Source organism: Eleutherodactylus coqui, chromosome 9 (assembly GCF_035609145.1).
Source record: "Eleutherodactylus coqui strain aEleCoq1 chromosome 9, aEleCoq1.hap1, whole genome shotgun sequence".
NCBI lineage: Eukaryota > Metazoa > Chordata > Amphibia > Anura > Eleutherodactylidae > Eleutherodactylus > Eleutherodactylus coqui.
The window spans coordinates 164634102-164648114 of record NC_089845.1 but is presented as its reverse complement, the minus strand read 5'-3'; positions in this window follow the sequence as shown (position 1 = coordinate 164648114).

Genomic DNA, 14013 nt, shown 5'->3' with positions numbered 1-14013 from the left:
AGAGGAGTTAAGAGAGGAGAATGAAGTGATGGAGGAAGCGGAGAAATGCTCTGCAGCTCATGCCAGAGCTGAGCTATACCAGAAACCCTCTTTCTAGAAGTTGCCCTTAGGGAGTATGAAAGCCCAGGCATGATGGAAATCCATGGGAGCGCATCAAAAGAACCACATGTAACCAGAGAGAGAGAAGCTGCAAGTGTGTGAGAAAAGTGAGTGTCTAGCAGAAGAGAGAGTTTGGCTGGGAGAAAGATCCTACAGATAACTAGGACTGTGGATGCATAATGCCCTGGAAAACCTCACTGCTTCAACACTGATCAAGTTGTTTTGTGCAAGGACTGTTTTGTTGATATTTCATCGAGAGTTTAAGTAAATGCACAGGACCGAACTTTGCCGGTTCTTGTTCAGAAAATACCCTCTGTGTGTGGACTACTTTATTCTATCCAGGTGATCCACCGCAGAAAAAGGAACATTGGCATCATGGTGACAAACATGACTAAAAGGTAACTCAGGTTACTAAATGTTGGTCTCCCCCAGTAGTAATAAGTTTGTGTTCCTAGCCATCTGTAGTGAGGATACGGTAGAGCCTCGTGACAAGGTTAATTCTCTACACAGCTGTCTCCTTGGCTGAGGGCTTGCTCCTCGGACGCTGCAATTATTTGTCGCAAAGAATGACAGTAATAGTTCTGAGATTTGTGCAAGGGTTATAGGATCTTTTAGTAGAGTTTTGTTAAGCCTCCATCTCTTAGAGAAGGGTTGGGGAAAGAGGTTCAAGAAGTGGGATAAGACAATGCCATGATCTGACCAAATACAAGAGATTTGTCTCACCTGTGCAAGAGCGGGAAGAAGATGAGTGGAGACTAATATGTAGTCAATGCATGAGTAGGATTTATGTGAAGATTCAAAAAAGGCGTATCCCCTGCTTGGGCCGTGGGCCTCCCTCCAACTATCCGCTAGCACCAATTCCTTCAACATGGAATTTAGCAAGGTTCTCTGCTTACAATAATGTACTGAATACAACATCCTCCCAAAAATATTTGGACCCCCTATCAGTAGGATGGATCATGTCTTATTACTATGTCATGTGTACTAAACTATGCTATATAAGATGCAAACCCTTGGAGGCATCAGCTATAGTTTGTGATGGGAACTGCACACTGTTGGATATACGGGTTATGTCTATCATCAGAAAGCTCAGTACATTGACCCATCTACAATGGTGGAAGGAGTGTTGTCATTGGACAGTTGAGCAATGGAAAAATGTTCTATGGAGTGATGAATCACACTACTCCATCTTCATATCAGACTGATGTATTGGGTGTGGAGGAGCCTGGGGAATGCCTTCTGCCTAAGTGTGTTGTGCCAACAGTTAAGTACTGTTATGGTTGGGGGATGTTTTACGTGGCATGGCCTCGGTCTGTTCTTTCTAGTGATGAGTACCATGAACACGGAGGTGACTCTGACATTCTAGACCATAATGTGTTGTTGACAATGTGGCAATACTCTGTGAATGGTCCGCCATACTTCGAACAAAACAATGCACCTTGTCAAAGATCCAACACTGTTTTTCATTGGTTTGAGGATATGGATGTTCCATAATTGGACCAGCCTGCACAGAGTCCCAACCTGAACCCTACTGAACATCTTTGGGATGAACTGGAACATCAGGGCAGGAAATACGAACAACATCCATCTTCTATGAGAAAACTTTCCAGAAGTCTGTAGGATAAGTGGAGGTAAATATCAGCTGAAGTGTATCAGATAGTAGTAGAAAGGATGCCATACAGAGTATCTGATGTCATTAGGGGCAAATGAGCCCCACTAAGTACTAACATATGGAAATAAATACGTCTTGTGATTCTTGCTGAGGTGTCCAATTACTTTTGGTAGGATGGTGTATGTACCATGAGAACCAGTCCATCAGTGCTGTTGGGTAGTGACTGAAGTTGGTTGGTAGTACAGAACAGGAGAGTTCTGGAACAATCTTTCCTTTACTCTGTTAACCATGTTGAATGATAAAGCCCTGCTTTTTCTGTGTTAAACTTCTCAGGGGAACACTTCTGTCTGTTCTTTTCACAAAGGGCAGGTCCCGAGGTCCGTTTTGAAGTATAACCGTGTCAATTAGAACATTCTTCAAACAGCTGAACTCCATACATCTTTTCTTCTTCCTTTTAGAGATCTGTAAAAAGTACAGTATAAAGAATGTAAGACTTCAAGAGTCATATTTTAGGAGGCTGAAGAAAAAAAGTTGACAGAACTTTGAAATGGTAACTTTTATTTTAATTTTAGCTTCGTTGGACGTTTCTGTCAAAGCTTCAGTGTGGCAAATTATCATGGAAGAGTTTTCATGGCAAGAGTTCACAGTTCGTGACACCCGCTCAGAGACATTCCTCCAACTATTCATTTTAATTGGTTTGTTTTTGAAATTACAACATTTTGTGGACACTTTGTAATGGTAAAACCGTGTATGTTTATCTCTCAGAGCAAAGAATAGTTATACTGAATGCCTCATTTATTACCCCCCATCTAGTAGCATTGGACTCCTTTGGCCTTCAGAACGGCAGCAGTTCAGTAGGTGTGCTGTAGATTTACTGGGTGATGAAATGGTTCTGCAGGAATATTGGCCCCTTGGGAGAGGAAGCTTCTTGTAGTTCCCACAGATTAGATGGCGGTGCTGACATGTTCTGACCGGCTGACAGGAAGGGGTCAGTGATTAATGCTGCTTGTGCCAAATTTTGCCCTCCCATCAGCAACAGAAATCTGGACCCATCTGACCAGGAGATTTGTTTGCGCTGCTCAGTGATACAGGTTTTGCGCTCTTTTACCCACTGGAGTCTCATCTTTCTGTTTCTCTTAGACACAATGGGGCTGGAACTGGTTGTCTGCTGTTATGTCTTATCCATGCTAAGGAACAGCAAATTGTGCATTTGGACACATTAGTTGGAGCTCCAGTGTTGTCTTCGGCTGACTGTGCAGCCTGTTGGTCAGAACGATTCCTGACATCCTCCTCCAACCCCTTTTAGTGATGAGTTGTTTCCGTCCACAGGATCCCCTTTTGCTGGATGTTTTTCCCTGATCACGCCATTCTCTGCTTACCATTACACAAGAAACCCCCCGCAGTTGGCAGGGAGGCTGCGGCTAGTCTATCACCGATGACCGGCCTCGTTGGAAGTCGCTCCGCTTGCTGGATTTTCCATCTAATAGGGAAACTGATCCACGGAAAACTTGTCACGTGATTTTATGCCGTATTCCGGGGTTACAGGGAGAATTACCATACAGGGAAGCTCTAATCATGAGAGGGTCAGGGGTCTAATGAAGGGCTATTAAGTGCATGTCTGCTTAGTTCAAGGTACGAACAACAGAAATCCAAGTCTTTCCACCAAATTTTCTTATATACGTTCCCCTCCTGGTGAAAATCACATTTAGTTATTTCAATAGCAAAAATCTGAATCAAATTTGCATGCAAATAAAATGCAATTAGAGATGAGCGAACGTGATCATTTAGGACAATTATCGATCGAGCATCGCTTTTTTCGAGTAACTGCCTATCGGACTGTTATCATGCTTGTATTCCTGCGATTGCGATGTGTTTTGCAAGAAAAATGCATCACATCTCTGCATATGCGATTTTCGCACACGTGAAACACGCGTGTCATTTCAATGGGAAAACTAAAATTCACATTGCACTCACATGAAAACCGCCTCTGCATGTGAATATAATGCATATTTTTAATGGGTGATATTATCCAAAAAACAGAACTTGCTGCGATTTTCCTGTCCTGCAGCCACACTGTGAGAGAGCGATCGCCAATGCAAATAACAGGCGCTATTTTTGTGCTTGTATTGTGTATCTTGCAACGTACAAGACGTGCGTGATAGAATTGCCTGTGTAAATATGGCCTAAGGGAGTTTTCCTATCTCATCATTTCCCTGCACAGCGAGTGGCCGGGAGGACAGAGCGCTGGAGCACCGCTGCGGCCCCTTCATTCCCAGGATCAGTGGCGCTCCCGGCAGTCAGATCCCCACTGATCAGAAAGTGATTGTATATCTTAGCTCCATGGCATTATTTTATGGGATGGGAATAATTCATTATTCGGCTATGTAGCTATTTTCGGTCATTTGTGTCGGTGTAATAAGTCCCGGGTTGCAGAAGATCATTAGGCAGCGGCAGATGACACGCTGCATTGTTCTAGGAGAACTCAAGCCTGGGATATTCTCCTAAATGTGTATTCCTGTATTACAGCCATCAATCTACACACCAACCTCATTAAAAGCAATCGCTTCCACCTGGTAAATGACAAAATCGTATCGCATTACACTAATAGAAATCACGGGGCTCGGCGTGCGCACGCGGCGCTTAGTAAGGGGAGCTTGTGGTTTACTAGAGGGAGAGCTCTGCATTATGTATAGCAAAAGCTTCAGGCTGCATATCCATCCATCAGATCGGTCCTGCGATGGGGTCCCGGTTACAGGGGTGTTATCCTAGACATTTATGGTATATCCTATGAATACTGTACGTCCTATATATCCAACACTGGAGATGTGGGTCCTGCATCTACGTCCATGGCCGGCCTTACCGATGTGCAACCTGTGCAGTCATACAGCTCGTAGTGGAGGCAGCAGGCGGATGTAGGCTGGGGGTGATCGTCACCCTGAGGTCCGGCCAACCAGATGATCTAATTCCTCTGTATAGCAACGTCTTGTGTAGCTGCATGAATCCTGCTTCTCCTGGCTCTGTCTCCTCCCTCTTGCTTAGCTCTGCTGCTGTACTTATGTTATGAGCTTGGTTCTGGTTTTGTATCTCCAGTACTCTATGTACTAAGGTTAATTCATGCTGTATTATGTTATGAGTTTGGTTCTGGCTCTCTCTATATATGTACTGCGCTTGGTTATGATATTGAATTTATGCACCGAGTTTAGTTCTGGTGCTGTATTTTTATTATGAGCTTGGTTTGGGGGCTGCATTTATGTTATGAGCTTGGTTCTGGTGATGTGTTTAGATACTGAGCTTTGTTTTGGTGCGGTATCTATGTTAGAAGCTTAATTCTGGTGCTGCATCTATGTACAGAAGTTGGTTCTGGTGCTGTATTTATGTTATAAGCTTGGTTCTAGGGCTGTATTTATGTCACATGCTTGCTTATGGTGCTGCATTTATGTTCTAAACTTGCTTCTGGTGCTGCATTCAGGCACTGCGGTTGGTTTTGATGCTGTATTTAGCTTATGTTTTTTTTTTTTTCTAGTGCTTTATGTATGTTATGAACTTGCTTCTGGTATTATATCTGTGTACTGATGTTAGTTCTGATGCTGCATTTATTTTATAAGCTTGGTTCTGGAGCTGTATCTATGCACTAAGGTTGGTTTTGATGCTGTATTTAGCTTATGAACTTGTTTCCGGTGTTGTATTTATGAAACAAGCTTGGTTATGATATTGAATATTTGTACTGAAGTTGCTTTCTGTATGTATCTATGTGCTGAAGGTGATTTGTGATGTATTTATGTTATGAGTTTGGTTCTGCTGCTGTATTTATGTACTGAGCTTGGTTTTGGTGCTGTATTTGTGTTGAGTTCTGCTACTGAATTTCTGTACTGAGTTGGTTCTGCTGCTATGCTAATGTTCTGAGTGCAATACATATTGTCTTTTTTTTATGCGGGTGTGCTAAAAAAAATTACATACCGGGTGCCATCTGACCGAAGGCCTGCACTGCCTATTTCCATAATTGGAGGTTACTCAAGAGCTGTTCCATCTGATAAAGTGTCCTCTACCAAACGCAGGCAGAGAAGGAACAGAGAGGTGGTCCCCATTCCTAAACATTCCTAAACAGCCAATCCGCTACGGTAAGTCCGGCTGAAACCGTGGCTGCGGCAGCCGCAGCCGCGGTTTCAGAAGATGCAGCATGTCTATTTACGTTTCTTTTTTGTTTATTTTCGTCGCGGCCGCGCTTTCCTCTATGGAGCGCCGGCCGCAACGGAAAAGCGAGCGGCCGGGCCGCTTCAAAGCCGCCGCGGCTTAAACTGCGGCGGTTCTCCCGGCGAAACTCTCGCGGTTTTTGCTGCGGCCAAACCGCGAGATTTCCGACGGGAATACGCCCCGTGTGAACCCAGCCTAAATGTAACATTAAAATTAACAAGAAACAGCACTAGAATAACGGTCCCCAAACTCCCCCACCCTCTTACATGTCCGTGACCTATTTGCAAGCTGGCTGCTTTTTAGATAGCTAAATTGAAGCTATAGAACTGTTGTTCGACTGCAAGGGACACACGCAATGGCGACCTGGCCCCTCATCTCTATTAGAGATGAGAGAGCACCAAACTGCTCAGGTGCTCGGTACTCGAGTCAAACTTTTCGTAATGCTAGTTTTTGAGAGCTCGTTTCGAGTAACGAAACCCATTAATGTCAATGGGCGACTCGAGCATTGTTGTATGGTACCGATGCTCCGCATAGGTGATGACTTGTCGAACACCAGAAAACATCAGAAAGTCATGGAAACACCACAGAAACGGATAGGGAAGGGCAGGGGCAGCATGCACGGCTGCATCTGAGGCTCCCAGGTCCCACTATTAAGCCAAAATGGGGGCAAAAGCCTGGCGGTCACCCGCCTAACAATTTACTTGGGACAGGCCCTCATTAGCAAGGCACACGCGCTGGCACATCTTAGCTAAGCACCACACTACCTGCAACCAAGGACAATCACTGCCTGCGGGTGACACCGCTGACTCTTTACCTTGGTTACATGCTGGCATTGCTGTCCAACCCCCCGCACGATCCTGCTTCCACAGCGCACACAGAAGTTTCCCTGTGCAGCCCTCAGCTGGCCTCATGCCACATGCTCGTTTCATAGCCACACCACCCTCATGTCTATTTATAAGTGCGTACTGGATGAGGAGGAACCGGAGACACACACTGCAGAGGGTTGGCAGGGCTAGGCAGCGACCCTCTTTGAAAGTGTGGGCAAAAGCCCACAATGCTGTTGAGAATTGATGATAAATTGACGTACAATCATCATTCCAATCCCATGCCACCTCCGTCACAAAATTGTCAGGAGCCGCAAACCTGGGCATAAAGGGGACTCAGGTGCCATCACTTCTACACATCTCCACAATGCAGCAATACTCTGCGTGGGAAGCACGTGAGCGGGCCTAGGGTCAGGCTCGGTCCCAGCCTCCACCTTGTGAGACCCAAGATGCCACGAGTTACATAGCAATGGGAAATCCATGTATCCCCGCACAATTCATTCTGTGTAGGTGTCAGATAGCTCAACACCGCAAGGGGAAGTCTTGGAGTTCCTTGGGCTTGCCTATGCTGTCGGTGCACAAAGATGGTATTACACAGGAAAAAATCTGAGTGCCCAAACTTGGCAGAGTTTCACCCAGCCTTGGCCTCGGCCCACATTTCTGCTCAAGTCCGTCAGTGTATCTGTGCCAGACAGGTAAAACACTGCGATGGGAAGTCTTTGTGCACCCACAACATAGGCGAGGCCAAGGAACTCAAACATGGTATTACACATGAGGAAAATAGAGTGCCCAAACATGCAGAGTTTGACTCCGCCAAGGGCCTCGGCCTACATTTCTACCCTAGTCAGTCAGTGTATTTGTGCCAGACAGGTAAAAAACTGCAATGGAAAGTCTTTGTGCACTCAAAGACAGTATTAAACATGAAGAAAATAGAGTGCCCAAACATGGCAGAGTTTCACCCCGCCCAGGACCTCGGCCCACATTTCTGCCCTAGTCATTCAGTGTATTTCTGCCAGACAGGTAAAACAACGTAATGGGAAGTCTTTGTGCACCCACATCATAGGCGAGCCCATGAAACTCAAAGACGGTATTACACATAAAGAAATCAAATTGTCCAAACAAGGCAGTTTCACCCTGCCAAGTACCTCGGTCTCGGGTCACACCCTCAGTAATCGTGGGCATAAAGCAGACTCAGATGCTAGTACAGCTGTGAACGTCTCTTTAAATCAGTAACGGTTGCTTTCATCGCTCCAAAGACTGGATAAACCTGGCGCAGTTGATTCTTCCCCCCCAGGACCTTGGCCTCTGCCCACACCCTCAGTAATTGTGGGCCTCAAACGAACTCGGATGCTGGTGCAGCTGTGAACGTCTCATTAATGCAGTAACACTCCTTTTGTTTGGCCCAAACCATTATCTCAGATAACTGTGGTAACACAAGAGAAAATACATGTCCCCAGACCCCAAGCAGGAGGAGGTGGCATAATAAGGCTGAGAAACCATGACCGAGGTAGGACCTGCAATACTCTGTGTGGGAAGTACGTGAGCGGGCCCTGGGTCAGGCTCGGTCCCAGCCTTCACCTTGTGTGACCAAGGTGCGGTGAGTTAAATAGCTATGGGAAATCCATGTGTCCCCACACAATTCATTCTGTGTATGTGTCAGGCAGCTGAACACCGCAATAGAAAACCTTTGTGCACCCACAGTATAGGCGGACCACAGTAACATTTCTGTAGCAAGAGTATAGGCGGACCCCAATAACATTTATGTAGCAAGATATAGGCGGGCCCCTGTAACATGTCTGTAGCAAGAGTATAGGTGGACCCCAGTAACATTTCTGTAGCAAGAGTATAGCCGGACCACAATAACATTTATGTAGCAAGAGTATAGACGGACCCCTGTAACATGTCTGTAGCAAGAGTATTGGCGGACCCCAGTAATATTTCTGTAGCAAGAGTATAGGTGGGCGCCAATCACATTTCTGTAGCAAGAGTATAGCTGGATCCCAGTAACATTTCTGTAGCAAGAGTATAGGCGAACCCCTGAAAAAATGTGGTTACCAAGAGTGTTGGCGTAGGCCAAAAAATTAGTTAGATAACAGTAATGGCAATGGCCTGAAAAATTGGTGTACCAAGAGTACAAGTGTACCCCAGAGGCCAGGTGAAACCCATAAACATTTTTTAAAGATACAGCTTGCTGTTGCTTAATTTGTAACAGAGCCTGGAGAGCCCTCCAAAAAAAATGGTTGCAGTTAAAGTATAAAACTTTTGAAACTTTTAAAAATTGTAAAAAACTTTTAAACAGAGCCTTTTGGGCTGCAGGAAAAAATGGCAGTTCAGCGTGATGACATGCTGTTTTGGGAGGCGGAGTAGAAGGAGGAGTAATAATATCCGAGAGTGATTGATGAAGCTAATTCCCCCTTTTTTGGTGGTGATAGAGAATGCATTTTTCTCCTGTTGCAGCAAAAATAATCTTTCGGTTCCGCTGCTTTCCGCCGGTGGAGAAGAGAAGTCTGGGGAAATCTAGCCTTTGTTCATCTTTATGAGTGTAAGCATGTCAGCACTGGCAGTTGACAGGTGGGTACGCTTATCCATGATGATTCGCCCAACTGCGCTTAACACCCTCTCTGACAAGACGCTAGCGGCAGGGCAGGCCATCACCTCCAGGGCATACAGTGCAAATTTGTGCCACGTGTCCAGCTTTACACCCAATAGTTGTATGGAGCAGAGGCATCACGAAGAACGGTCGTACGATCGGCTATGTACTCCCTCACCATATTTTTACAGTGCTCCCTCCGACTCAGCCTTGACTGGGGAGTGGTGACACAGTCTTGCTGGGGAACCATAAAACTGGCAAAGGCCTTGGACAGTGTTCCCCTGCCTGTGCTGGACATGCTGCCTGATCCCCGCACCTCCCCTGCTACTTGGCCCTCTAAACTGCATCTTCTGCCACTATCGCTGTCAGATGGGAACTTTAGCGTCACTTTTTCCACCAGGGCCCTGTGGTATTGCCTGACTCTCGTACCCCTTTCCTCTTCAGGAATGAGAGTGGAAAGGGGTACGCCTTTCCGTGTTCTCCTTATACAGTGGGTCTAGAAGGGTGTACACCCAGTAATCCGTGATGGCCAGAATGCGTCTAACGTGAGAGTCACGGGAAAGGCAACGTAACATGAAGTCAGCCATGTGTGCCACGGTGCCAGTACGCAACACATCGCTGTCCTCACTAGAAAGATGACTTTCATGATCCTCCTCCTCCTCGTCAGCCCATATACGCTGAACAGATGAGAGGCAAGCAGCATGGGTACCCTCTGCAGTGTGGCCAGCTGTCTCTTCCCCCTCCTCCTCCTTCTACTCCCCCTCCACTCCTCCTCCAAAACGCGCTGAGATATAGACATGAGGGTGGTCTGGCTATCAAGCGAAATACTGTCATTCCCCTCTCCTGTTCCAACCGCAAAGCGTCGGCCTTTATGCTTAGCAGCAAACTTCTCAGCAGCAGAATGGTAACGCTAATGATGGCCGAATCGCTGCTCACCATCTAAGTAGACTCCTCAAAGTTTCCGAGGACCTGGCAGATATCTGCCATCCATGCCCACTCCTTAGTAAAGAATTGTGGAGGCTGACTACTACTCCGCCACCCATGTTGCAGCTTGTATTCCACTATTGCTCTACGCTGCTCGTACAGCCTGGCCAACATGTGCAGCGTAGAATTCCAGCGTGTGGGCATGTCGCACGGCAGTCGGTGCTCTGGCAGCTGAAACCGACGTTGCAGGGTTCTCAGGGTGGCAGTATCCGTGGTGGACTTGCGGAAATGTGCGCAGATGCGATGCACATTGCCAAGCAGGTCAGACAAGTGGGGGTAGTTTTTCAGAAACCGCTAAACCACCAGATTGAAGATGTGGGCCAGGCATGGCATGTGTGTGAGGCTGCCGAGCTGCAGAGCCCCCACCAGGTTACGGCCATTGTCGCACACGACCATGCCCGGTTGGAGGCTCAGCGGCGAAAGGCAGAGGTCGGTCTGCTCTGTCACCCCCTGCAGCAGCTTGGGGCTGTGTGCCTCTTGTCATTTAAGTTGATTAGTTTCAGCACGGCTTGCTGATGCTTGCCCACCGTTGTGCTGCCGCGCCATGCACTACTGAATGCTGGCGACGTGCTCACATTTCTTAATTGAGAGGTAGAGGTGGAGGAGGAAGAGGAGGGTTTGGAGGAGGTGGCATAAAATGCCGCATATACCAGCACCTAGGTAGGACCCGCTATTCTGCGTGTGGGTAGGATGTGAGCGGTCCCAGACTCTGACTCGCTTCCAGCCTCCACCAAGTTCACCCAATGTACTGTCAGGGAGATATAGTGTCCCTGCTCGCCAGTACTTGTCCACGTGTCTGTGGTTAAGTGGACCTTCCCAGTAACTGCGTTGGTGAAAGCATGATTTATGTTGCGGGAGACGTGCTGGTGTAGGGTGGGGGATGGCACACAGGGAAAAATAGTGGCGACTGGGGACCGAGTAGCGCAGGACCGCCCCCGCCATCATGTTTTTGAAAGCCTCTGTTTCCACAAGCCTATACGGCAGCATCTTCAGGCTGATTAATTTGGCAATGTGCACATTTAAAGCTTGTACATGCAGGTAGGTGGCGGCGTATTTCCACTTTCGCTCCAACATTTGTGCTAGCGACAGCTGAATGATGCGCTGAGAGACATTGCTGGATGGGACCGAGGAAAGCAGAGGTGAGGGTGTGGGTGCAGGCCGGGAGACGCTCGTGCCTGTGTCCTGGGAGGGGGATTGGATCTGTGTGCCAGGTTGTGGCACAGGGGAAGAGGCAGTGGTGTGACCCGCAGATGGTGAATGGCCTTTGTCCCACCTTGTGTGGTGCTTGGCCATCATGTGCCTGCGCATACTGGTGGTGGTGAGGCTGGTAGTGGTGGCACCCCGGCTGATCTTGTTGCGACACAGGTTGCACACCACTGTTCATCGGTCATCTGCGCCCTCACTAAAAAACATCCACACCTTTGAACACCTAGCCCTCTGCACAGAGGCTTGCCGCGAGGGGGTGCTTTGGGAAACAGTTGGGGGATTTTTCGCTTTGGCCCTGCCTCTACCCCTGGCCACTCCACTGCCTCTTCCAACCTGTCCTGCTGCTGCACTTCCCTTCCCCTTTGAAGCCCTCTCCTCAGTAGGCTTAGCAAACCAGGTGGGGTCAGTCACCTTATGGTCCAGCAGCTCTTCCTCCGAATCCTCTGTGCGCTCCTCCCTCGGACTTACTACCCTTACTACTACCTCACTGACAGACAACTGTGTCTCATCATCCTCATCCACAAAAAGCTCTTGAGACAGTTGCCGGAAGTCCCCAGCCTCATCACCCAGAACTTTCCAAAAGTTGGGCATCAGTCACAACAAACTCCTCAGGTGAGAGAGGAACCATTTTTTACCACTCAGGGCAGGGACCCGAGAACAGTTCCTGGGAGTCTGCCTGCTCAAAATATGTCATTTTCATGGAGTGAGGAGGCTGGAAGGAAGGAGAAGCAGCCAGAGGATTCGAAGTTGCAGTCCCTAGGCTGGGAGTAGTGAACTGCGTAGAAGACTGGGTGGTCGATACATTGCTGGACGCATTTTCTGCCGTCCACGACAGGACCTGCTCACACTGCTCTGTTTGTAATAAAGGTCTACCACGCGGACCCGCAAATTGTGATATGAAGCTGGGGAGGCCAGAAACTTGCCTCTCTCATAATCCCTCAGCAACCGGATGTGATTCTCCACGCCCAGGAACTTGGCCAGTGCCCACACCCTCACTTGGACACCCGCTTCCACGTCTGCGTCCTCGACCCTTACCCCTACTCCTCATCATGGTGGATTAAGAATAGAGCAGGGCCCAAATAAATTACCCCACTGTACAGCGATGACAACTGTGGCTTAATTCACCGCACACAGAGACTTGTAGATAGCGGAGGCTCTATGCTGTGACTTGAAAAAATTAACCCGCTGTCTTGCGCTGATACCTAGGGGTAATTTACGGCTCACAGAGACATGTAGATAAGAGAGGCTGTATGGAGTGGGAGAAGACTCTAAAGCCAGTGGATAGTGCTGGTAGCTGCGGCTATCTCAACCTCACCAAGGAAAGGGTATTGTGAGACGCTCTGCACAGCGGCAGAGCTGAAATAGTTTGGTGTTAAATTACCTCGGTGTAATACACTGCAAGCTGAGAACGCTATTTCTGAAAGACTGGGAACAGGCCTAGATGCGTAATACAAAAATTGATGCACTACAACTCCCAGCAGGCCACAACTATAATGCACACGGTCAGATGTAGCCCTAAGAAGAAGCGTTGGGGTTCTTTTATGAAGGATCAGAACTGTAAAACTTTCCCTATAGAAGTGGCTGTGTCCCTACACTCTGTGTTATGCACTGCAGGCACAGAACGGTATAACTCAACTACTTTGCAGTAGGCTAGGAAATTTTAGAGTGCAGTTTCACGGTGAGAGCTTGTTGTACGGCCCTGCAGGCTGAGAACACTATTACTGGCCTGCACAGCCCTAGATGCTCAAAAAAAATTTGGTGCGCTACTGCTCCCAGCCAGCCACAACAGTAATGGACACGATGAGGAGTAGCCCTAAGAAGGACCCTTGGGGTTCTTGAAGACAGGATCCTTCTCTAACACTTTCCCTATATTAGCTGCAGCACTTTCCCTAACCTCTGCAAGCATGTGTCTAAGGTGAGCCGCGGGCGGGACCAGTTTAAGTACTCGGTGGTCACCTGATCGGCCCAGCCACTCACTACTGTGGGGGGATGGAGAGGGCTGGCACGTCACAGCAGGAAGTGGTAATGCCTTCCCCGCATGTCTATTGGCTAGAAAATGGCACTAAACATGCGGGGAAGGAAATGCAACTGACTCGAGTACCGCGTGGTGTTTGTCTTAAGTAACGAGCATCTCGAGTACCCGAATGCTCGAACGAACATCAAACTCAGATGAGTGTGCTCGCTCATCTCTACTGTCTATCTCTCTCCTATCTATATCATATGTATCTATCCATCTATCTATCCATCTATGTATCTCTCTCTCTCTCTCTCTCTCTCTCTCTTAGGCCTCATGCTCATTTGCTGATTCCCGCACTGAAATCCGTGTATGCCCGCAGACATGGAGAGGGAAAATACATTATACTCACCTCTCCGGACGCTGCGGGGCTCTCCTCTATGCAGGCCGGATTTTCTTTCTTCCAGTCGGCGGACGTACTCAGCATGCCGGCAGCGTGTCGCGTGCATGCGCACCAATTTCTTAAAAAATCTCCCATGTATCCGTGGCACAG